Source organism: Monodelphis domestica, chromosome 7 (genome assembly GCF_027887165.1).
Source record: "Monodelphis domestica isolate mMonDom1 chromosome 7, mMonDom1.pri, whole genome shotgun sequence".
NCBI classification, from domain to species: domain Eukaryota; kingdom Metazoa; phylum Chordata; class Mammalia; order Didelphimorphia; family Didelphidae; genus Monodelphis; species Monodelphis domestica.
In genome coordinates this window covers 273,778,902-273,803,106 of record NC_077233.1, presented here as the reverse complement: position 1 = coordinate 273,803,106, position 24,205 = coordinate 273,778,902, and the positions used below count along the sequence as shown (strand labels likewise).

Here is a 24,205-nt window from a genome sequence, read left to right as displayed (position 1 = left end):
GTGGGGGAAGGGGCAACTGGGAGTGGAAGTTGAGTCTTGTGATTAGCACTTCCTTCCTGCCGGTTGCTCCTCCTTCCTGGTGTTAGATGTGTCAGGAATGTTGGCTTCCCAGTCTGGATTCAGAGTGCTTCCTTCTAGGTTCAGTCTGAAAACACAGGCCCAATCAGCTCTGAAAGTTAGAACTTTCCTTGGTTGCTTTCTGTCTACTGCTAAGATTTTGAAATTGACAAAACTAGTACAGAGGACAGGAGTGGGAGAAACCCTCCACCAGCCTGTGAGGCCTGTCCTTAGCTCCAAACCTGAGGAAGCCTCCAACCTTATTTAGGGACATCCCTTGCCCCTCTTTCCTGATACCTCTAAAATCTAAACTGGTTATTAAACTTTATCTTATTTGAATTCGCAGTCAGATAAGCAGATTATCTTTTCTGGGGCATAGAGGAAGCTGAACATCAGTTCAGTCATTCAACAACAAACAGTCCTTATCGGACCCCTGATGGACCCCTGCTGCTTCCTCTTGGCAGGGGGCATCTCTCTCCTTTGACTCACCAAGCAATATTTCCTCTCTCCCCTCAACTCCTCCATACCCTGCTACAAACCTTCCAGATCCCCGTTTTTCTAATTCCCCATCTTCCTCAATAAATATTACAGTTTTTGGCAGAGCCAGCTAGGTTTTCCAACCTATTTTGTCAAGAATTTGGGAAAAAGAAGTCAGTTGGAGGTGTCAGAGAAGTTGGGCCTACATACATTTCAAAAACCTGTTTGACTGTGGAAAGTAACCATTTTGAGAGCAGTGTTGAGTGCAGCTAATCTGCCTAATAACACCACAACCAAAAGAAACCACTCCTCCTGAAGGGAGGAAGTGACTCTTAAAGGGCCAAACTTAAAAACATTTTTTCTGTTGCAAAAGGCTTTTCAAAATACAATATGGCAAAGAAACTATTGCTTGCCATGTGGTATCTATCTAGCCTGGATTGGACATTTCTCTTATATATTTTACAACTTATTTTTGTGTCAAGATTCCAGATTATATTTATTTTCTGCTTAGGATCTATGAAAGTTTGCAGTGGCTGAATATAAGTATATATTGCTTGATTTCATTCATTCCCACATATGTTGGAGCATTATTCTTCTTAATCTAATTATACTATGTCCTGAAAAAAGGGGTGCATCTAATTTATGGGAAAAAAAGCAAAAGACAATGAAATGGCTGTGATGATTTTAGCCATGAGAGAGAAGATGACACAACTAAAGCAAATTATTAAGCAACTGACTAAGGAGAAACAATGTGGCAAATGTATTAACACACAACATGACATACCTAAAAATAACAATGTAGTTAAGCAAAAAAATACAGATGGTCCTGAAGGTGGAATACCAATATTACCACTAAGAGATCAAACAAGCCTACAACCAGATAGCGGCATAATTCATATTAAAACACATAAACCATTTACAACAGCTGACCTTGAAAGTCTGAAAAAACAGATGCCTTCCTGGTTTTCAGAACCAATGAGATGTTTGAAAGAATTTAAAAGAGCAATTAGATTTTATGATCCAGATTTCCAAGACACTGAAATTCTTCTCTCAGAATTATTTTCAAAATGAGAAAAATAACAATTCATTGATGAAACTAGAAACAATCCAAATTTAACATCATGGCCAGAGGAAGGAACAGACTTAGAGGTATCTAATAATGAAACTCTTATGTTACCTAAGAAAGGCCAAGGAAGATCTATTAGCGGCAATGAAAAGTTTTTCAAAAAGACCAGATACTTGAGTACAATTTGAGAAATTGAGACAGGAAAGTGGGGAACATCCATCAAAGTTCCTTGATAGAGTGATTGAAGTAGCAGAGGATGTGCTTGGATTTGAAAATTTAACTGAACAAAATTTCCAACACATAAGGAGACAATTTGTGAGAGGCAGTAACACACCTATTAGATCGTATTTTAAACGTCAGTGCCCAGACTGGGAAACACTAAGTCTGAAAGATTTAAGAAAAACTGCAACTTACATATTCACAGGTCAAAAAGAAATCCTAGAGGAAAAGGGTGCAATAATAAAAGCTTAAAGCCAAGCTCAAGGAGGCAAATTGCACAAATAAACATAAAGAAATTGAAGAAATAAAAAATCTAGCCACTCTGCAATCATACAAACCTGCCTACACACAAAGCAATCAAAGGAGAAATTTACCCAAATGTTTCCTCTGTGGAAAAATGGGTCACATGGTTCAAGACTGTTATTTAAAGGCAATTAGTCCAAACTAATAACAAACAGAGGTCCTAGAAAAGCAACGTAAAGTATAGCTGCAATAATACACAGACAAATATAAAATGTTCTAATTGTAATTGCAACAGTTCATTGCAAGCACCAAATTTAGAAACCATGGAGAGACACACCCAACAAGGAGCCAAACCACTTTATTCACAAGTAGTCTCAGGTGCTGCCAAACAAAGTCAATTATGAAACCAGGTCCATGGGGTAACATCAAAAAGGGAAAATGGGAAAGGAAATGGGAAAATGAAAAGGCAGGAGACTGCATGGAAATAGAATTTGGGGTTCCGAAAGCACAAAATAAAACTAAAGAACATATAGAAGAAGAAATCCAATTAGATAATGATGTAACAGAGATTAAAGAGAAAATTTTTGGAGTGGTGGAACAAGCTACAAAGAAAGAGGAAGGAATGGAACTGGCAACAGTCTGTAATACACAAACTGCAAATGAATTAATTGAAGCACATGAGCAAACAACAGAAGGGTCCAATGGGGAGGAAAATGCAATAATAGAAAAGCATTCAAATTAGCAGACCTCCTGGAGACAATGACAGGGAAAACAGGGATAATATTACAAAAGAAAATACCAATGACATAATAGAAAAGTCAACCTTAAATCCTTATGCAAAAGAAATCCAACCAATAGTAACTGCACAAGAAAAAGCAAACACAAACATTATTATGCCATCCTTAAGTCCCCATGATAATGCAATTCCATTGCAAACTGATGATGGATTGCAAAATGAATGTTCAGAGCAACAAAAAAGGTCTGTAGCTGAAGAACAAAACAGGGATTTGAACAAAATAGAAATACAGGCACCTATGGTCCAAGTATGCCAACAAAATAAGAACACAGAACCAAGGGTCATGATAAAAGTAGGTAATGAGATCTACCCAGCTCCTATCGATATGGGGGCAACTAAATCAGTTTTCAAAACATCTCCTGAAGACAGCCAAATCACAAGTTACATACAAATAATGGGGGCTACAGGGAAAAAACAGAGAGTACCAAAACTAAAATAAAAAATGCTAACTCTAGGACCCCTAACAACAGAACACACATTCTTGTTAATCCCAGAATTCCCAATCAACCGAGACTTTTGTGTAAAATTGGAGCAACTATTCAATGTGATAAATCAGAGAAAATCTTTCTACATCTACCCAAAGACTCTTTAAAACATTATCCATTGCTGTTCATGGGGCAAGTGTGGATGATAAATAAGTTCAGAATGAAGGTACAATATTTGAAATACCAAGTGATATACCAGAAGGACGTTGGGCTACACATTCTACAGATGTAGGGATTCTAAAGTCAGCAACACCAGTAAAAGTAGAAGTTAAAAGAAGGAACACCACCAAGGATATCTCAATACAAACTAAGTAAAGAAGCCATAGATGGAATCAACCCAATTATCCAAAGCTTGTTGGATCAGAAAATTTTAATCCTAACAATTTCAGAATATAATACACCAATAATACCAATAAAGAAAATGAAATGTGACTCTGAAGGGAAAGTTCAATGGAGACTGGTCCAAGATTTAAAAGCAATAAATAACTTTGTGAAAAAGTTGCATGCAGTCATTCCAAGCCCATCTAAAATAATTTCAGAAATTCCAAGTAACTCTAGATATTATACTGTTGTTGATCTGTGTAGTACTTGTTTTAGCATTCTAATTGCAAAGGAAAGCCAAAAAAACCTTTGCTTTCATTTGGAATGGGACTCCGTTTTTCTAATTCCCCATCTTCCTCAATAAATATAACAACACCACTTGAAGCCATCTTTTCCCCTTGCCTCATTAGTTCAAATCAGTGATATTTGACTGTTTTTATAAAACAAACAACTCTTTGTCTCCTTTAATTTTGCATGTAGTATCTTTGAACCTCATTGTCTATGGACTTGTTGGGAAGAGATTTCCTCTGAAGGAATGTGCCAAGTATTGAATGGTCAATCTTTAAACATCTTCCATCGTTATTTAGTCCTAAACTAGTCAACTACTAATGGAACCTTTTTTCCCTCTGACTTTTTTGAGGAACAGCTATAAAGTAGTCAGCCTGTTGGTAGCCAATTCACAAATAACCCTATTCCTGCTAATTAAGCCCCTGTCCCTCAGTTACAGAGCCATAGGCATGTAACCAAAAAGTTGGTTGGCCACCTGTAGAGACAAACCTGGCTCTTTCAGTGCTCCTTCCAGTGTAAAAGAGAGAGAAGGCTATAACCTTGGAAGACATGAAAACAAATATCTTTCATGTGATTAGCCTGCTTTATGAGGGGGGTGGAGATTGCAAGCTATAATAGCAAGTAAATCAAGAGAAACCATTAGCAAGTAAGGAAAAGACTATTTTACTGTTGAAAAGTACATTTTATACATATTTAACCCCATCAATATGTTTTCTTGCTTACAAAGTCAAAAAGTCAACCCTTGAAGTTCCTTCAAAAGAGAAGTCTGAACTCTGAGGTATATCAGTTTGCTTCTTATTGGATTTGACTTCGACCTATGAGTCAGTGAAAAATGCATCTCAGACCTTTTTGTATCAATAGGAACCATAGGTTTATGGTTTTTTGGAAGGAAAAATTCCACACCAATAAAAATTAGAATATTTAGAGCCCAAAGACTATGTGCATGCTATTTCAGGAAAGGAATAACTTTTATAGCATCTTTTTCTGAATTTAACTTAGTCTGAATATGACTTGGATTATGGTCTGAATGACAAGCTTTTAAATTTTTTTTTCTAAGTCTTAAGTAATATTATAAACAAGAAGTAATATTATTTATTAAACATTTATATCTTTCTATCCTTTTAACTATTCTGTCTCAGAACTTCAAAACTATTCTGCATATAGAGGTTGTCATGTAATTCTGGACCTATTTCTTTAGGTTCTGGATTTCTTTCTTAATTGTGGAGGATTCAGAAGTGTAAAACCCAACACCCTACTAGATTTATGCCATCAATTTCTTCATTTTGCTGAGATTTTTTCCTTCTTTTTCACTTTGCTGATTTTCTATCTTCCCTTTCTTCTCTTTTCTACCTTTGGATCCTCAATAATTTTTGGTAATCTTCCTGAAAAATAAGCCCCAAATAATCCATTAGTTTTCTTATAGGAAATAAAGTGTAAGTCTTTCAATCAGTCAAATCAGCACCATTATTAATGTTTAAGGGAGAGTGCAACTGCCTCCCTCCTCTCTCTATATAGAATATTTCAAATTTGTTGAAACATATTGTATTATGAGGTGTGATGGTATTGCCTACTTATCCATCCCTGTTACTAAGGAGGAGGCTGGTGGATTGCTTGAGTTCAGGAGTTGTGAGCTGTAGTAGAACTAAAAACTTTTAGGTGTACACACCAAGTCCTGCACCAGTATAGTGAACCCCTGGTACCATGTTACCTAAGTCGGAGCAAACAGGCCCAGATCAGAAATTAAGCAGATCAGAACTTAAGTAAAGCCAATCTCTGGTATCAGGCCCATATGGGGCTATTGTACTTCCAAACTTAATCTAGGGAGGGAGACTTGGTCTCCCCCCTCTTTTTTCAACATATAACTGAACTTCAAGTAAATAGAAAGTTTTTCATCTTTTGATACTTTGTACTGAAATCTAGATACTGTCCCTTAAGAAAATATTTGTCTATTGACAAACTTATGTTCTTATCAAAACCAGTTTTTCCAACAGTGGTTTAATTCATATAATTTAGCCTTTGAAACTGTGGCTATTAAGTAGTGGCACCTTAGATTCTCCATAGAGACACGTTTGTACTCATGGAAATTATTCAGTAGAGTCCTAAAAATAGGTAGAACTATGACTAGAGTCAGCTCTGTGCCAGAAATTTTTAATAAACCACAAAGCAGCAAATATACTGATAGGTCAACTACTAGAACTAAAGGAGAACAATTTTTTGTTTATGCCAGTGAAAGTACATTTTTATGCTTTTTTTTTTTGGCAAATTGTTACCAAACATTCATACCTAAAGGAAGACCTTTGAAGGAACATAGGTCTCTACATAAGGTAGTGTAAAATTTTATCTGCCAAGGGAGGCCTTTGAGGATAAAAACTGTGCAGCCAGCCTTTGAATATAAAGCAAGCAACTAATGATTTATTTCCAAGATGAAAATAAAATATGGGAATTGGCAATGTGATGTCTCTTGAAAGAGATCACAGGTATGAAGCACTGGTGCTCCTTCAAGTTAACTTGTTTCAAAGGTTAGATAGGGGTAGGGACTAGACTTGTGAATTGCCAGGCAAGGAATTTCCCTGCTAAAGCAGTTTGACACTTTCTTATGGTTTATAGTCTTAGAGAGCTGGCTTTGAGAATTTAAGGGACTTGCCAAGGACGGTCCTCCTGGCTTTAGGACCTGTCCACTATACCAGGCTGTCTCTCACGAACATCTCTCTCAAGTGATCCAAGAAGTATCTATATAAATCTGACTCTTAAGTCTGCCTCTAGTAAATATCATAACTTAGTGTCTTAAGTTAAAGTGAGTTCATGGTAGTAAAACTATTATATTCTATAATTTTTCTTTCAGAGCTTTGGAGCAGAAAATATATTGGAGAGGAAAAGGAAAAGATTAGTCTCATTTTACTCAGGAATGTCATCCTTTTAAAAATATGTCTTGACATTGAGAGGATGAAAGTCTTGCTAATAAGAATAACTCATATTTTTATATGTGGATTATGTATATACAGTTAACAAAAGCATTTGTTAGTAAAAGCGTTATCCCCATTTTACAGATGAAGAAATTGAGGCTAAAGTCCAGCTTATGAGAAAGAATGCTATCCACATTCAGAGGAAGAACTGTGGGAGCATAAACACAGAAGAAAAACAACCACTTGATCACATGGGTTGATGGGGCTATGACTGGGGATGCAGACTCTAAATGGTCACTCTAGTCCATATATTAATAATATGGAAACGGGTCTTGATCAATGGCAAATGTAAAACCCAGTGGAATAATACGTTGGCTATGAGAGGGGGTGGAAGGAGAGGAGGGAAAGAACATGAATCATGTAACCTACTAGTTATGTACATGGGCAAGTGAATTAGATTTCTGAGTTTTTGTTTCCTCCTCTGTAAAATGGGAATAACATTATTTGTCTAATCCACCCAAGAAGAAAACATTTTGTTTACCTTAAAGTGCCATATAAATGTGAATTATACTCATTTAACCAAAAACTTAGCCAATAGTGTTTACCTCTCACTCTCCCTGCCTCTCCCACATTTGTAACTTTTATATGAAAAAAAAAGTTATATAAATTCTTTTTTAACATACTCAATTTTGCCCTGAACCTGAGTTTTGCCCCAGGTTTTGCCCAGGAACATTGAATTAGCCCCTCCACTTAGACACATTGCATATGGCTGTAGCATTTTTTAGGCTGCTCTTGCCTTTCCACACCTAGAGGTCAAAATTCCAAGATAACATTAGTTGTAGTTTCATCTCCTTTTCTTGACCCTTTCCTGCCCTCTGGTGGAGGTATTAATAAGCAATTAGAAGATTCAGAAAGGAGAAAATAACCTAAATGGGGCTGTAGTTAGCTCCAGAATACTTACCACTTAGAGGGGGGTAGAGGGGAAACAGTATTTTAAATTTACATATTGATTTCTAGGTAAACATTGATCAAAAAGTATTATAGTTTTCCAGTACTGTATAAGTTTCCAACTCTGGTTTTATTTACTATAATCAATGCCTCAATGTATTTCACAGATTTCAGAAAATAGCATGGCCCTTGTTTTCAGGGATTAATGCTACTGCTTCTTCCTAGCCCACATAAAATATTTTCCTAGGAAAGTGTTTTAAGGGATGGGGAAAGGCATTGCCTTAATTTTCGTATTAAGCTAATCTACTCTCTATCAACCTAAAAATATTTTAAAATTTCTTGAGGGGAATAAATTGTGATTTCATTTGTGCTTACATGAATTTCAGTTTGTTCTGTCACTTTCTATAAGAAATTTCACCATTTTATGGATATGAAGAAGAGATGCAAGTTTGAAAAAAATGTTTGGGGGTGGGGGCAAGTAGTAACTCATTTCTTTCAAAATAGCAGACTGAACTACAAATCAAATTTAAGGTCTGTCTTTAATGCCCATTGGTAGACTGCCGTAATGTAATCATAATCCTAAAATTACAGAGTTGTTAAAGTCTTCAGGATCCAATGGGTACAGTCCATATCTGAGCAAGAATCCCCTCCATTACTTTTCTACATAGTCAGTTCTATTTGTGTAAAGCTCTGCTTTTTAGGACTTGTTTTCCTAGATCAAGTCAGAACAGATGCTCCTGCCCCTTTCAACCAATGTTCCTGACTGCCCTTCTGGGCCAATGAGAACAAGGTTCATTCCATTCTGCTTGTGGGCCCTTCCACTATTTGAGGTTAGCTCCTTAAGTGTCACCCTGCCCTCAGGCTCTCCTTTACTCCCAAACTGGTGTGTCTGAAGCACTGGCCTTTTCTTCTTTCCTCCTTACAAAGCTCGGGATCATAGCGCTGGAAGGCCCTTTAAGTTCATCAGGTTTGACCACCTTCATCTTACAGATGAAGGAAGGAGAGCCACGAGGCTAAGTAATTCACCCAAGATCAGACAAGTAGTAAAGAGTAGAATAAGTCAGCAAATATGGGTCCTCTAACTCCAAAGCTACTCACTGCTCTTTGACACGATGCTTGTCTTTCAGATACAATAAGAACACGATGTTCTCCTGGGCATTGAAAGCCCTTCACAGTTTGGCTGCAGACTCCTTTTTCTGGGTTATTAAATGTTACTCTGTTGTATGCCATTGATGTGCCAGCCAAACTGTCCAATTTGTTTCCCATATCTGACATTTTACCTGAGATTTCATTCCTCGTCTCTAAAACTTTGTATTTGCGCCCCCCCCCCCATTCCTAGAATGAGCTTGCTCTTCACTTCTACCTAAGTAAGATCCCACTCTTCCCTTTAAGGCAGCTTAAGAGCCATTCCCTACATAAGGACTATTCCGATTTTCCCAGAGACAAATCCTTTCCGACAAGAATGACTTTGTATATGTTCTTCTGCATACATATTGTTTTCCAGAATAAAATGTAAACTTCTTGAGGATTAGGATGGTTTTGCTTAGTCTCTCTGTTCCCCAGTTCCTAGCACAGCAAGTGGTAAACCTTTAATAAATGCTTTAGATGGAGTGAACTTAATCATGTTCATGCCAAACATCAGTCCATTTTCCCATGGCATTATAGTAAACGTCTTCACCATCCCGGTCGTTTTTTAAGTTTATCAATGTCCTTCCTAACACTAACCACAATGCTCAGACTAGCTGGGACAGAGGACAGCAGTATTCTAGCTCTAGGCCTCCACAGTATGCCTCTCTTTATTTAACCTAAGATCTATCACATTTTCTTTTCTGTTCATCGCCATGTCACACAGTTGATATATTGAGTCTTTATTACTTGTTTAGCCATATGTCCTGTTTGTCTTGTCCATAAGAAGAACATATAAGATCATCTTCACATGTTTTGCCAATATCTGAGCTAAATATATCTAAAAAATTTCCTGATCTACCATTCTAGTATTCCTGTCAAAAAAGGAAATTAGTATAATTCTGTCTGACTTAGGTTCTTGAAAGAGCCATGGATGGCTCTTGGTGGTCACTGCTTCCCTTTCAAGTTGTTAGCTAACCATCTCTTTAATGATACATTCTAAAATTATGCAAGGAATTGCAGTCAACCCTATTGCTATATAAAGATCTGCTAAAGAGCTATTTTTTTCTTCCCTTTTTTGGCAAATCATGGTAAAATTTGCCTTTCTCCAGTCCTATGGTATCATTCCCATTCTCTAAGATCCTTTCTCAGTAAATGGCATCCGTCATGTTTTTCAGAGTGCTGGGGTGTAATTATCAGGACCTGGTGATGCAAATTCATTTGGGACAACTAGGTGTTTTCTTACTTTCTCAACTCCCCATTAAACATTTTTGTTGGGTCTTTTCAGGTAACAGTTTTTATTTATTGGCAGAGAAAAGTGAAGCAAAAAGAGTTAAAAGTTATTTCTGCTTTCCCCCATTGATTGGTTCTCATCATCTTCACCCTAGTAAAGGTGCTGTCCCTTCTTTGAGTCTCTTCTTTCCCCCAGTCTTAACTTTTAAAAATGTATTCCCTTTTTTTGTGGTTAACAACTGTAAAAGTCTATCTTAGACAAGGCAACAAAAGGACAATCCTTAGTTTCTGAGTTTGAAAGGGATACCTCACTTTGGTCAATAAAACATTTCTTCCTGTTTCCTAGGTAGCCATTTATTTCAAAGTTGTTTTCTGCCTCTTAGGCCTGTGCTTTATATATTGTTTTGTCATTTCATGGCACACTGGGATTTGGGGAGGTTATGTTAAAGGACAAAAAAAAGTACCACTAAGAATGGGAACTAAAAATAGACTGGTTATTTGCTCAGAACATCCACAAGAGCCAAAAATCATTGGCACTCATTTCTGCTTTTGTGGTCTGGCCCACGAAAGTTTGAGGTGGTTTGTAGAACCCAGATTATTTTCTGGACAAAGTATTTTTCTTCAACTTCAGTGTTTCTACTGCTTGCTACCTGAGGGCAGGGAAAGGGAAGAAAAATGCATTGCTATAAAAACCTTGGCTTTGGTTTTATAAAAACATCTATAAAGCCCTCACCATCTGTGTGTGCGTGTGTGTGTATACATTTTTATATATGTGTGTGTGTATTTGCATAGCTGTGAGCACATCAGGGGAATGTAAAATTTGAAACACATTAAGAAGAAACCCTCGGCAACCTGGAGCAATTTTTTCTGATAACTACAGCTTTGAGACCTTGCTGATGTTTGTGTTGGTAGGTACAACCATTTTAATATAATTATGAAGAAAAACATTTCTTTATAGAGACCCACTAAAAATACATTTTCAAAGCTATTATGAACTGCTTGGTCTGCATTTTATTCCACTAAGTTTTAAACTGCAAAGATCTGCTTTTTCCTGATCCAACTAGCTTTACCCACATGCTGGTCAAACATGATACCCTCTCTGAGCACAGTAATCTCTGTAGGCACCACAGTGAACAAATTGGCTAGAATCCACCAGCCCTAGCTAATCCTTTCTATGTTACTTTAGTTACAATATCACTATTCATCTTCTGAGTGATACATTGATTAGAACAAATGATCTTTTAATCTCAATAATCTAAATTTTGATACCTTTGAGTATTATGAAAAGTTTTTGATTCTTTAGCTCCTAAAGGTAGACGGTTAGGTGAACCATTTGTGTAGCGAGGAAACATGTTGAAGTGAGGAAAAGGAAAAGGAACATCTGGTACTCTATCCATTGATCAGTGTTGTTTTTGCATTAAATTTCTAGCATGGTCATCATTTCCCCCGGAGAGTTTGCAGAGGGCTTAACCTCTAAGTATGAGAGAGGTTCAGGCTCCATTAACCCTGTTTAGATCTTGGCCTTTCAGCTGAGGTTAGGTATACAGTTATGAATAGTGCTTGAGAAAAAGCATTCAGGATTTATTTTCCCCCAATTTTCAGCTACTCTAATCTCTTTTTAGCATTTGGTAAATAGAGTAGTGTGATCGAGTGGAATGTCACTCCACAAAATGGCCATAACTTTCCTTGGAAAAGAGAGATGGATCTGTCATGCCCTCTTCCTGTCCTGCATCCCACTGACCTTGCCCCCAGCCTGCCAGTCTCGGGCAAGTGCCTAAGGCTCAGCACTGGTCCTTGCACTACAACTCCAATGATACTTCATTAACTAATACCTGCAAAGGGAACACGTGAAACCAAAGGGAGTCCTTCCCCCCTGTGCAGAGTTCACTTCAGAGCATGGCGTAACGAGTGTCTGACTTCTGCCCTTGCTCAGCTGCTAACCGTGATGGGCTAAGTCACCCCCGTGGCTTGGCTGCTCCAGGGAGACCTCTGGGATGGTACTTCCATCTCAAGGCAGGAAGGTAGCTTCCCACACCTGGCAGCTCCCACCGATTGTCCTTACTTAAACATTACTGGTCAAGACAATGGTGTACTTGGAAGTTTTCACATGGTTCTTCATTTCTAGGTTAATAGCCAGTCAGAATGCTTTTGGTCACATCTGGCCTCCAGCACCCACTGTCTGGGTGGCCTTGGGCAAGTCACTTCACCCTCTTTGCCTCATCTGTCAAATGAGTAGGAGGAAGAAAGGGCGAACCACTCTGGCATGTTTGCCAAGAAAAAATCCTCCAGCGGGGCCATGAAGAGTCAGACCCGACTGACCGGGAAACAGTGATCTGTGTGATTGCTCTAATGTGATGTCGGAACCCCTCCTTACTCATTCCTGGAAGCAGGCTCATCAAGCCTCCCCGTGGATTGGAACCAGGCACGATATCCTGAATGTGCTTTGAGCTTTCAGCCTCCTCCCAGTGCACTAATGTGTTTCTAGCCAGCTCTTCCCCCAACCTTCTTCTCATTCCATTAAGAGCTACTGATAAAATAGTGACTTCTGTATCCCAAGCTTTGATGATGGAGTGTAGGACCCTGGACTTGGAGTCAGATTCAAATCCTGATGCTAACACCAACTCCGCGACCATGAATAGGCCATCTTTCTGAGTCTCCGACCCTTATTTGTAAAATGGGAATCAAACTCAAATGAGATGAGGCAAAGTGTTTTGCAAGTTTTGAAGTCGTATGAAAATCTCAGCCGCTCCATTTTGGGGATGCACCCCTTTCCCAAGAAGATGGCCGTTCCAAAATGGAGATAGTCCTCACCAAATCCAGACAGCCAGATCCGGTCATATGGCTCATTGATTACTCTTTGCTATGGATGATTGATACTAACGTTAAAGAGTGTTCTTAATATCGGGTGATGATTTGATGGTGCTGACTATGGCTAAAACAGATTAGGCTTGTATTATGTTCAGAAAGCATTTAACACGTGCTATCCAGGGATGAAAGTATTAAATCAAAATGCATGCCTTGGGTTCATATAATCATAGGAGGGGCTGCTTCTTTTGACAGTAAGAATTTAGAGAAGGGAAGCTTGTTATTTTTCTCCCTTTTAGAAAGATATTGTACAGAAAAGTTCATTTCTTTTTTCCTGGTGATGTGAGTCTTCCTCTAGTTCATATAAGTCTGATTAAGTAAATTTGATTTTAGCATCCCTCCCATCAGTATTTTCCACTTAGCATTGTTTATTCATGAGTATTGTGCCTTAGCTTTCAGTTTTACAGTGGGACTGTATGCATGTGTTTTCACATAAATCTTTACCGAATTCCAAACATGTGAATTCCAAACCAAAAATGAGCTTTCTATTTAAAAATTGAATTTTATCCACTCTCATGGGATCAAAGATGTAAAGCAGGAAGAAACCTTGAAAGGTCACCATTTTACAAATGAGGAAACGGAGGCCCGGGTTGGTTAAGAGATTTGCCTACAGTCACACAAGTAGCATGTGACCTCATGGAATTATCAGAATGACTCTAACAGCTCAGATACTGGTCTCCCCATATTACTTTTGCACTAACCATGTCAACCATGTCGGGTTGGTAAATTCACGACACATGCCCCAAATGTCAGGAAGTAAGTAGATTCTAAATAAAAGGTTTGGGGGTGATTTGCTCAACAACAGCTAACGATAGCAATAAAAAACAATTTGCCTTTTTTACATTTACAATGAAGATTATAAATAGATATGTCCAACTTTAGCTCCAGGTACCATGTTCTTTCTACTGTTACATGCTCCTGATCAAAAAAGAATGTAGCATTAGGCAAAGGAATAGTAGATAGTCTATCAGCCAATTCAGTTCTAATGATTTTAAATTACAAACTTATAACATTTATTGGAACACTACCAAATCAAGGAGATGAACATATGAATTTAGTTCAACATGTATACTTTGTGTTTAGAGCCATAAATCTTGTTACTGAGTTTTTAGAATGAACATTCAGTTAGTTATTTTTAATCATAGGAAATTACCTAGGTTCAAATCTAGCTTCAGACACGTCCTAGCTGTGTGACCCTGGGCAAGTCACTTAACCCCAATTGCCTGGCCCTTACCACTCTTCTGTCTTGGAACTGTGGGTGAAAAATCCCCTAACCCCTTATACAAGGATTAGATTTTAATGTTAGCAATAGTCTTGACATAATCATAATTGTAATTCTAAGATAGTTAGCAGGTCATGGTTTTAGTAGGCTTTTTGTGATTATTCTAGGATAAATATTAAGGTTTTGAATTAAGTAAATAACTGCTTTAGCATAGACCTGTAGTGTCAGGACCACCCTTCAAAGTTGATATATCATGTACCCTCAGCAATAATCATGATCTTAAAATAGGACTGACCCAGGGTTCAAAGCCTGGTCCCACCCAACACAATCCACTTTTCCTTTGCATCACTAGTCCAGGCTCCACTGTTCCCCTGCTTTTCCATCAAGTGACTTCTAAGTCATCATCAAGTGACTTCTTCTACCAATGAGAAGTACGTCTTGATCTTTTTTTTAACATGGTATTTTTAACTTGGTATACAAATTATGATATTCTTTGGGGTATGTAGGAAGGTCTCCCACAGTGCTTGGGAGTCTTTTGGTCTTGATCTGAAGTCTGGCTTTATTGTGGGACTTGGTCCTCTCATAATAAACCTATTTTTCTTTTTGGCTTGGAGACTCAGTTTCTCTAAATTGTGTTCCTGTGGTTTGAAATTACACAACAGAACCAATACACAGTATTGATTCTAAGACAGAAGGTAAGGGTTTAAACAAAAATCATAGGAAATGACTCTAAAAGACACTTTATTATTATTTTTTTAACATTTCTTTTTTATTATTAGCTAGATAAATATCTTATGTAAACACTTGTAGTTTTTTCAGAAGGATTCTTCACAAAACTAAATTTCTGTTATATACAGTTTGCTTTTTTAAATTGTATATTGAATTTAAAACGGGGCCAAAAATCATTCTTCTTGTCAAAAACAAACGCAGCATAAGAACTGAGGAGCTGAATTTCCTCTCCTCCTTTTCTTATCATTTCCAGCCACCCAGGGCAGTGATTCTATCTCTTTCTTTGATCCCCCCATATGGTTTTAAAACAAACAACCCTTTTTGTTTGTGAGCTTTCCTTATTTGTCTCAGGGCATTCTGAGACTTAGCAGTCTTGACTGTTTTTCCTGCCTGTCTCAGAACCATCTCAGATTTAGCAATCCTGACACTATTCTGCCCAACAGGACCATGTCATGGTTTTTGCTTCTCCATTTCTGGTACTTCTTCTTGGTTCTAACCCCTAAATGTCTTATTTCTTCATCATAGTTAACTTTTCTTATCCTATCTAAATCTGTGATAACATTTACATGCATAAAATGACTAAATACAGAGTCAATGTTTTTCACTTTTTACCTGAAATCATAGACTAAAGAAAAAAATGAAGCCTAACCATTGTAAATTTAAACACAGAGATGTATATCTACACTCTCTCTTTCTCCCTCTCCCTCCCTTCCTCTCTCCCAAAACACCTTTAAATTTAAAGGATTTGTACTCTCCAGTATATTAAGGGGTATTTAAATGTTTTCTTATGCCTAAAGGGAAGGGGAATAGGCATAATAATAATAATAGGAGGGCAATATGTGAAGTTCATGAAAAGATTGTTTGGTTTATAATTTCAGTCTTTCCTCCTGTTGATCATCTAAGGAGCTGACTGGTTTTGCTGTCTATAGTTTTTAATTGAGCCAATCAGTATATACTTGACTTTTAAAAATCTAAGATTGTTGATGAATCCCTTATTTATGTGCAGTAGTCCCCCCCCCCTCTTCCCTCAATAGAATTGTTTCTCTTTGGGTCTTTATGATATTGTTCATCATATCTTCCTCTCCCACCTGGACTTATTTCTTGTGTAGAATTTCATTCCATGGGATCCTATACCTCCTTTCCCTGAACCCTTTGAAATCAACTCTCTCTAAATTTAGGGTCCAGGTTGGGCTATGGAAAGCTCTCTTCCATTTCCCTCTCACAAATTCTAAGAAGTAGTAGTTAGTGCACACTCATACAAGTTCTAATAATTTGTACCTCAGCAACCATTTCCATCTTTTTTTTAGATCATCAGACCTATAATAGAAATTTCTTTCCCTTTATTTTTTGAGAGATGAAATTAGCGTTTAAGCAAATCAAGAAATTATTAGCTGTCCTACTTTTAGTAGCAGTGTCTGGATAAGTTAGGTTCGTGCCTCTGTTCTCTAGTCTTAAGATCTGTTTCCCAGACTCATCTTTGTTTAGAGAGGTGGAGAGGAGTCAAAATTTTCCACCTGCCAACTCTCAAGTCTCCGTGATACCTTTCAGGTCAGATCTGCCTCCTCTTGGAATCTGTTCTTTAGTTTCATCTTGCTTTAACATTGTATATTTGTGCATGGGCAGCTGAGGCAATGCATTGTATTTGCTAGCTTCTTTCTTGGATATTGTCTTTAGGAAGCTTAATGGGTGTGCCCATCTTTACCCTGTAACTTCTTTGTGGATGATCTAACTTAGTGGATATGTAGAGACAGCTTTCTCTCTCCCTGCCCATTTCTGTTCAGCTAAAAGCCCTTTTAATTAGAGTTGAAAGATTCTAAGTAAATTCATTTTCTCGTATTTAAAGAAAGTTTAGCTGCTACAGGATCTGAATTTGGCTTGCTGGATTCAAAGCCCATGATGCTTACCTTCATAATACAGACTCTTAATTGGGAATATGTAATATGACTTGATAAATTTACAGTTGATAAACACATTGGAGAAGAAAGCAGGATGTTTACTCTTATCTTTAAAAGTGTCCCTTTTTTGACCTGAAGTGGTCAAAACAAAATTAATGTTAATTCTCTTTAATCTCTTAATATGTCATATAGCCTTTTGAGAAGAGATCTGGCAGGAAAGAGCAGTCTTATGAAATTAAATAAATTATTAAATTTGTATTCTTAGTACATTAGGAATCATAGCACTGCATCCACACTGTTGAGCACTGTTGACTTGTTATTACAAGCAATCTGTACATAATTATAGTCCTGAACCCTAGGTACTTAACTAGGGAATCCTGTTTGCTTTGTACCTACTTTGCAAATGACCTAGGGCTTTAATGCAGGTCCCTTTGAACTGCAGTAAATTAACCTTAAAGCAAAATTAAATCTGATCAGGTTATACACATTTAAAAAGTAGGTTTGCTCATTGTGATGGTGGAGTTACTTATTTCCATAAGCCCTAAGCTTTAATTTTCAACTTGAGATGTATTTTAAATGGGACTCAATTCCCTCGGTTTACAGTTTTCTTTTCTTCATTACATTTAAAAATCAAAAGTTAAAAAAACAAAACTTGCAAACAAGTAGAATAGGGTATCTCACTTTCTTCAGAAAACTTTACCAATTCATTATGCAATATAATTTCCTAAACTGTGGAAAGAATGCAAGTAGTTCAGAGTGAAGTATCGTGAAATGGTTCACAAACCAGAGAGGCGGCCGATCCAGGCAAAATGAGAATTTCATCATTTACAAAATAGAAATATGGAAATCTGCCTGATTCATAGATTCAGGATTTCAGATAATACCTACTGCCTTTCTACCCCTCTTTTTCCTTTGTCTCCCCCTATTTCAGCTCAGTTTTTATACAAAGCCATTAGAGTGACCTTCTATTAGGGATTAAAGAACTTTAGTACCTGTGACATTCTTCCTGTTTTAGTTAGAAGAGATTGACTCAACATTGGGGAAAAGAAGAGTTTTGAAGATAAACTAAGCAGCTGTGTGAAGCACTTTAAATTGAGAAGACTATTATCCCATTTCTAAATTCATAGAGAACTCTAGCAGAATAGATGACAATGGATTTGAAGAACTTTGGACTAATGTGTTAATTTCTTTTTCTGGAGAGCACTATGATTCCAGAATTCTAGCCAGATTGTTTAAAACCCATTAATCAGGGCAAGTCATCTTTATTATCACATTTACTGTGTATTTGAGTGATATATATCTAAAGATGGACAATTCCAAACAATTATGCAGATGATGATGAACCCTAGGTGCAGATAAAAGCCTGCTTTTTTTAAACTTTCTTTAGTTTTCTTGAGTTTTTTCTTTTCTTTTCTTTTGCAGTATACATGATGATGAACTGTGCTTTTCATGACTTTGCATGTGTAATCCATGCCATATTGCTTGCCTTATGAAGGGGGAAGGAAAGAGACAGGGGAGAAGGAAAGTGTTTAGCACTCAAAGTTCTTTTTAAAAAACAACTCAATTTTTAAAATATAATTGGGAAATATTTGACAAAATAAGCAGACTTTTTTTAAAAGGTCATTTCATCCTATTCTGCAGCTGATTTTATAATATACATCTTCTTTTTTGCAGATATTCAACTTTGCATTTTTAATTTAATTTTTTAATTAATTTTAATTTAGTTTTTAATTAATATAGGGAACTCCCTCCAATAGTTCAAATCAATCAATATATAATACATATTTTTTAAGGCCCTGTTTTGTGGGGATACAAAGACAAAAATAAAATTTTTGCCCACAAGCAATTTGCACGACTGGGGGAAACAATATGTTCGTCAACAACTATATCACACAAAGGTAAAAATGAAAAGGTAGGAGAAACTAGCCACAAGGAAACAACTGAAGTCATGACTGGCCATTGCCTCTCAGAAAATGCTAACGCATGAGGTGTGATGGACCAGAGGTGTAGAATGGGGCAGACATCTTCAGTGACAGCCAATGTTTGCATTTGTTTTACTTGACCATACTTTTCAGGGATACAAATTATACCTGTTTCCTAGTGTTGTTGTGAGGACAAAATGAGATCATGTTTGTAAAGCACTTTTCATACACGGTTAGCTATTATTATTCCTATTACTACTGTTTTGTTCTAAGCGAAGGCTTTTATTTGTGAGTGGAGTGAAGAAAAGTTAGGAAAGGACACAGACACGCAGGGCAGTTTTGTTTTTGCTTTGTTCAATTTAATATAGGAATTAGAGAGACTTGACTAGTGCAGGTTGCTGAGTTTTAGGGAGTTGCCTAGAGTCGTGGTATCAAACTCAAATGTCAGAGGGACCCACTAATCTTCTATACTTAAGGCATCTTCATGACCTCATTTGGAGTTTTCTTGGCAGAAATACTGGAGCGGTTGGCCATTTCCTCCTGCAGTTCATTTTACAGAAGAGGAACTGAGGCAAACAGGGTGAAGTGACTTCCCTCGGGTCATTCCGATAGTGAATGTCTAAGGCCAGATTTGAACTCTGCTAGATGAGCCTTCTTGCTTTTAGGCCTACTGCATCACCTGCCAGCTGAATAAAGGATGATGATCATAGAAAGGAACTTGCGTAAAGTGGGATTTTAGCTAAGGCTTAAAGAAAGCTAGGAAGTGGAGACAACAACAGGCCAGGCGTTCTGTGCTTATAGGACAGCTAGTATCCCACATGCCATAGAGTCAGGAGATGGAGTGTTTTGTACAAGGAAGGTGGAGGCTGGTGTCACTAGACTGGTCTCCCCTAATCTGAGGGCAAGAGTTAGGGAAGAGAGAAAGGACTAGATAATGAACTCATTATGGAAGAAGGAGAATGTCCTTGGGGTAAATGTTAGAGAATGGCTACCAGGGTCTGGATGGAGAGACTAGTTTGGATAAAGGGAATCTTAGAGAGGATGCTGAATGATGGTGGTCAGAGAAAAAGCTGGAAGTGGCAGTGGAGAGGAAGGAATATTCTCACTCTTCCACCCTGACCACTAAATCAGGAGGACTTCGCTAGTCCAGGAAGGTTTAACCAAGGAAGCAACGTCCTCAGGAAAGAGGCAGAGCTCAATGCCAAAAGGTGGAAGAAGTAAGAAAGAAAAGAGCTTAAAATGGAAGGGAGTTCATTCATTATGGAGCAGGCATTCCAGAGAGCACAGTGGAATGGATAGGCAGATCTGGAATGGGATATTGCTGGGATTAGGGAAAGGGATAGAATGAATAGGAATAAGGGCAGGGATTCATTCTTGTCCGGGGACGTGCAAATATTGGGGGCCTCCTCACTTTTTGTTTTTAGACTCAAATTTGGATCATAAAAATTTCATTGTATTCATTTTGTTGTTGGGCTTTCCAATTACATTGTTGTGCTCTTTTCTTGATTCTGCTTACTTGTTTTTATACCAGTCAAAATAAGGCTTCCTGTGCTTTATCATATTGTTTCTTAGAGCATGGCAATATTTGTAATTACGTTCATGTATAGCTTGTTTTGTGGTTCTCCATTTGATGATTATCAACATTCTTTCTTGTTCTTTGATACTATGAAAAGTTCTGCTATATTCTTTTGATATATAGTTGGTTTACCATATACTTTTGGGGGGGGTGATATCTCTCCTCCTTCCTTCCCTCCCTCCCTCCTTTCTTGAGATAGCCCTAGCACTGGAATCTTTGGGTCACTTCAAGCACTCCGTAATCCTCTGCCAGATCATGAATCCTGGCATAGCTTTTTCCGAGAGCATTCTTACGTCCTCTGGCATCCCTGAGGCCCAGCCCTGATCCCCTTGTTTTGTTGGGGAAATCAATTTGCTATACATTAGTTCATCGTTAAATTTTTTTCGCTTCACCTTGGTTCTTTGACCATCTACAGAGATGTCTAATTGATTAATCTTCATTCCAAGACTTTATCAGACTTCTCCATATTGCCTGATCGCTGTCTGTTTTCTGCTTTTCTTCTACGCTACGATGTTCACCCCCTACTTCATCAAACATCGTCACCTTTTCTCATCGTAATGGTGGGCCATCAGTGGAACAGCTGGTTCCTGTTGAGCCATTATTACAGGTCTTTGCTAATGTTAATGAAAAACTTTTCTCTCCAGTTCTTTGCCATAGGAGTCTCTCCTAACCTCCCATTTTTCTATGAAATTCCTTAACTGGCACCCAAGTACTCTGTGTCCTTTTTCTTTGCCATCACTGGCTATTTACAATTGCAAGAAACCACCCACCCTCTTGAGACCGTGCTGCCTTCTGTCTGTCTGAACTGTTGCGCTGCTGGAAACCCCATTGCCTCAGAGAACCCCAGCTTCTAGGAATACCGGCTTCAGGGAATTGTGGTAGGCGAGTGCTAACAATCCCATCAGAAGGGGAACAGAGAGCGCCCTGGTAAGGGGACTCTGTGCTCACACTCATTGTGCTGTCTTCAGCGCCTCGGCGTTGTCATCTATAAAATAAAAAACTTCAACTAGAGTTTCTGCTAATTAAGGTATCTTCGAGGTTTCCAGGTCTCTGACTCTGAGTAGGCTCCAGGCCTAGAGTCAGGAATACTCGAGTTCACATCTGCCCTCAGACGCACATTTTCTGTATGGTCTTGGGCAAGGCACTTTGCCCTATTTGCCTCCATTTCCTCATCTGTAAAATGGAAATGGCAACGCAGTCTAGTGACTTTGCCAAGAAAACCTCAGGTGGAGAGTGAGGCTTGACTGAACAACAACCAAGTAGGCCGCGCCCCTCCTTACTCCAGATCGGTGTCGGGTTTGTGAGCCTGAGGTTGGTGACTCCACGTCACATGGCACATGTGCCTCCTGCTCACTCTGGTGATGTCAGGCTGATCAGGGCCTCTCTTCAGCTCCTTTCCAGCCTCACCCTCCAGTGTGGCTTCTGCTTACCGCCGTGCCATCTCCATGAACTCACTCGTGCATTCTTCGCGTGCCCAATCTGTGAACACTTGTGTATAGGCTTGGAAAGGCAAATCATCCGCTTATTTCTGGTGCCATCTTAAAGCTTGTCCCCATTGGCCTAAAGATACACCTTTGGATAATCGCCTCAGGCGTGTGCCATCCTTGAGCTGTGAGCTTTAACGTGCCCTGTGCGGCCTGGAGCTCAGCGCGGCGCACTGGCAGTGCTGCTATAGTGACCGTCCATGCCTTAGAGATTTCGTCTATATCTTGTGGCACAGAGCACCCCTTTGGACGCTTTGTAGCATTGCAGCCCTTTGGACACTTTGTAGCATCCTTGTTAAATGCAGCCCTTTGGACACTTTGTAGCATCCTTGTTAAATGCAGCCCTTTGGACACTTTGTAGCATCCTTGTTAAATGCAGCCCTTTGGACACTTTGTAGCATCCTTGTTAAATGCAGCCAATTGGACACTTTGTAGCATCCTTGTTAAATGCAGCCCTTTGGACACTTTGTAGCATCCTTGTTAAATGCAGCCCATTGGACACTTTGTAGCATCCTTGTTAAATGCACAGGGCGTAGAGGGGAACCCAACCAGACCAAGCAAGTTGACTTTCAGAGGACGTCTAGCTCAGGATAGGACAGCCTGGCCTAAGTGCTGGCGGCTCCCCGCCGTGTGATGGCTGAGCATCCATGACGCGGAGCCAGTCTGCCTTGAGCGTTGGGGTCTCGGGGTCGGTAACTGGGGTGTGCTGTTACAGCCAGTCTAGTGAGTCCCTGTGCCGGCGTGCTGCTTCCGGGGGGTGGGGGGCGTCCTCTGGGCTGAATTTTTTGCTACTCATCCTGGCTGGCTCAGAAGGTCATTGTGGCTGTGGGAAATGAAACCGCAGTCCTAAAGCAGCTGCCTGGATTATTCGAGGTTTTCCATTCCCTTCCATTTGCATGGATCACCAGGCATTGACTGTACAGAGGTAATCCGATCGTGTTTATAGCATTTGATTCTTAATTGGGGAAAGGGAGGGTGCACTTTGGAATGATTTTTTTAACTTCTTCATACCTGTTGTCTTTGTATATGAAACATTCCATTAAAGAAATGAGAACCATGTTAATTTGCTTTTTTCGCTTTAAATATATTGTAAACCTAATGACTATCAACAAAAAGTAATTCAAATAAACAGAAGTACAAATCATTAACCAAACTCCTAGGCTTTAAGACAGGACAATTGTAGCCAATATGATACCTGAAAGAAAAAAATTAACCCCTTCTCCCCATTCACTTGGCAGAATTACAGAGGAAGGAAGGAACAGGTTACAGAGATAATGAGATGTAAGGCTGTGCTACTTTCAGACTCCGAGCAGACCCTTTATACCCTGTACTAGGAACAGCTGGTGGCCTGGATTTCAGGAAGATCTGAATTCAAATCCAACCTTGGACACTTAGTCGTGGTTCAATCCTGATCAAGTCACTTAACCTCTGCCTGCCTCATTTTCCTCTACTGTAAAATGGGGATAACAACTGCTATCGAGGTTCATTGTAAGATCAGATGAGGTAATATTTGTAAAGTGGTTGACACGGTGCCTGGCACATAGTAGGTATTTAATCAATGTTAGCTAGTATTAAGTAAGCATTGACCAGTGGATAAAGGCAACTAATAATTGGCTGAGATTAGCTTAGATTTTTAAAAATAGCTGGTTAAATTCTGCCATAGGCAAGAAGAGAGCCATTCATCGAAGACATACCTGACACTTGAAGTAGCTCTCAAGAGCCTGCTCTCCATTTTTTCCTTGGTCCTTCATTGAAACAGCAGTGGGGTGCAGGAGGAATTTTCCTTTCAACTCCCTTCTCGACAGGCAGGAGTGCCTTGTCACCAAGTGCGTAGCAACATCAAGGGGGAGAAGACTATAGCTGCAAAGTCAAGAAATTAGTATTCAGGGCTTATAGCTAAGATCTAGGCCAGGGAATGGGAGGCTCTGGAGCCAAGACGCCTGCTGGTCACAGGGAGTGGGACTCCTGCTCTTTCCACTTGGGCCTAGCAGCCCCCTAGGCCAGGATGTCAGTAAGCCAGAGCTGGAGAGATGGTAGCACTTCTGGGCAAGCTGAGCCAGGCAAGAGCCCGGGAGTAGAGCAAGGTTACCAGAAGCAGCAAGAAGACACGGAGACATGAGGGACCCCCTGTGCTACTCCCACTGACCTTTTTCTCATAATCTTTGCCAGATGCTGCTTCACTGGGCCCTGCTAGATGCTTCGGGGCCCAGGGCAGCTCATGCTTTTGACCGTGCAAGGCTACCAGGTCCCCGATGCCCTCTTAACTGCTCCATTGATCTTGGCCTTGCAATTTCCACTAGACTCAACTGGTCATTGCTCTGTGTTGTTCTGTTGGACGCTGCCTCATTTCC

At 39.0% G+C, this 24,205-nt stretch overlaps 1 protein-coding gene and 1 long non-coding RNA gene across 3 annotated transcripts in view; one reads left to right on the top strand and one right to left on the bottom strand.

Moving 5' to 3' along the window:
- Positions 1-24,205, top strand: part of AOPEP (aminopeptidase O (putative)) — a 524,226-nt gene that overhangs the window by 484,681 nt on the left and 15,340 nt on the right. The gene's annotated exons all lie outside the window — the stretch shown is intronic.
- The window catches only part of LOC103092322 (uncharacterized), a 64,498-nt gene that overhangs the window by 31,792 nt on the left and 8,501 nt on the right, over positions 1-24,205 (bottom strand). Inside the window, exons 2-3 of one of the 2 annotated variants that reach the window (XR_008913379.1) lie at positions 23,549-23,714; positions 4,600-5,334 (exon numbers count right to left, since the gene is read on the bottom strand). This is a non-coding gene — a long non-coding RNA (uncharacterized LOC103092322). Of the gene's footprint in view, positions 1-4,599; positions 5,335-23,548; positions 23,715-24,205 lie in introns of those variants that run through there. The other variant, XR_469730.2, reaches the window with a different exon arrangement.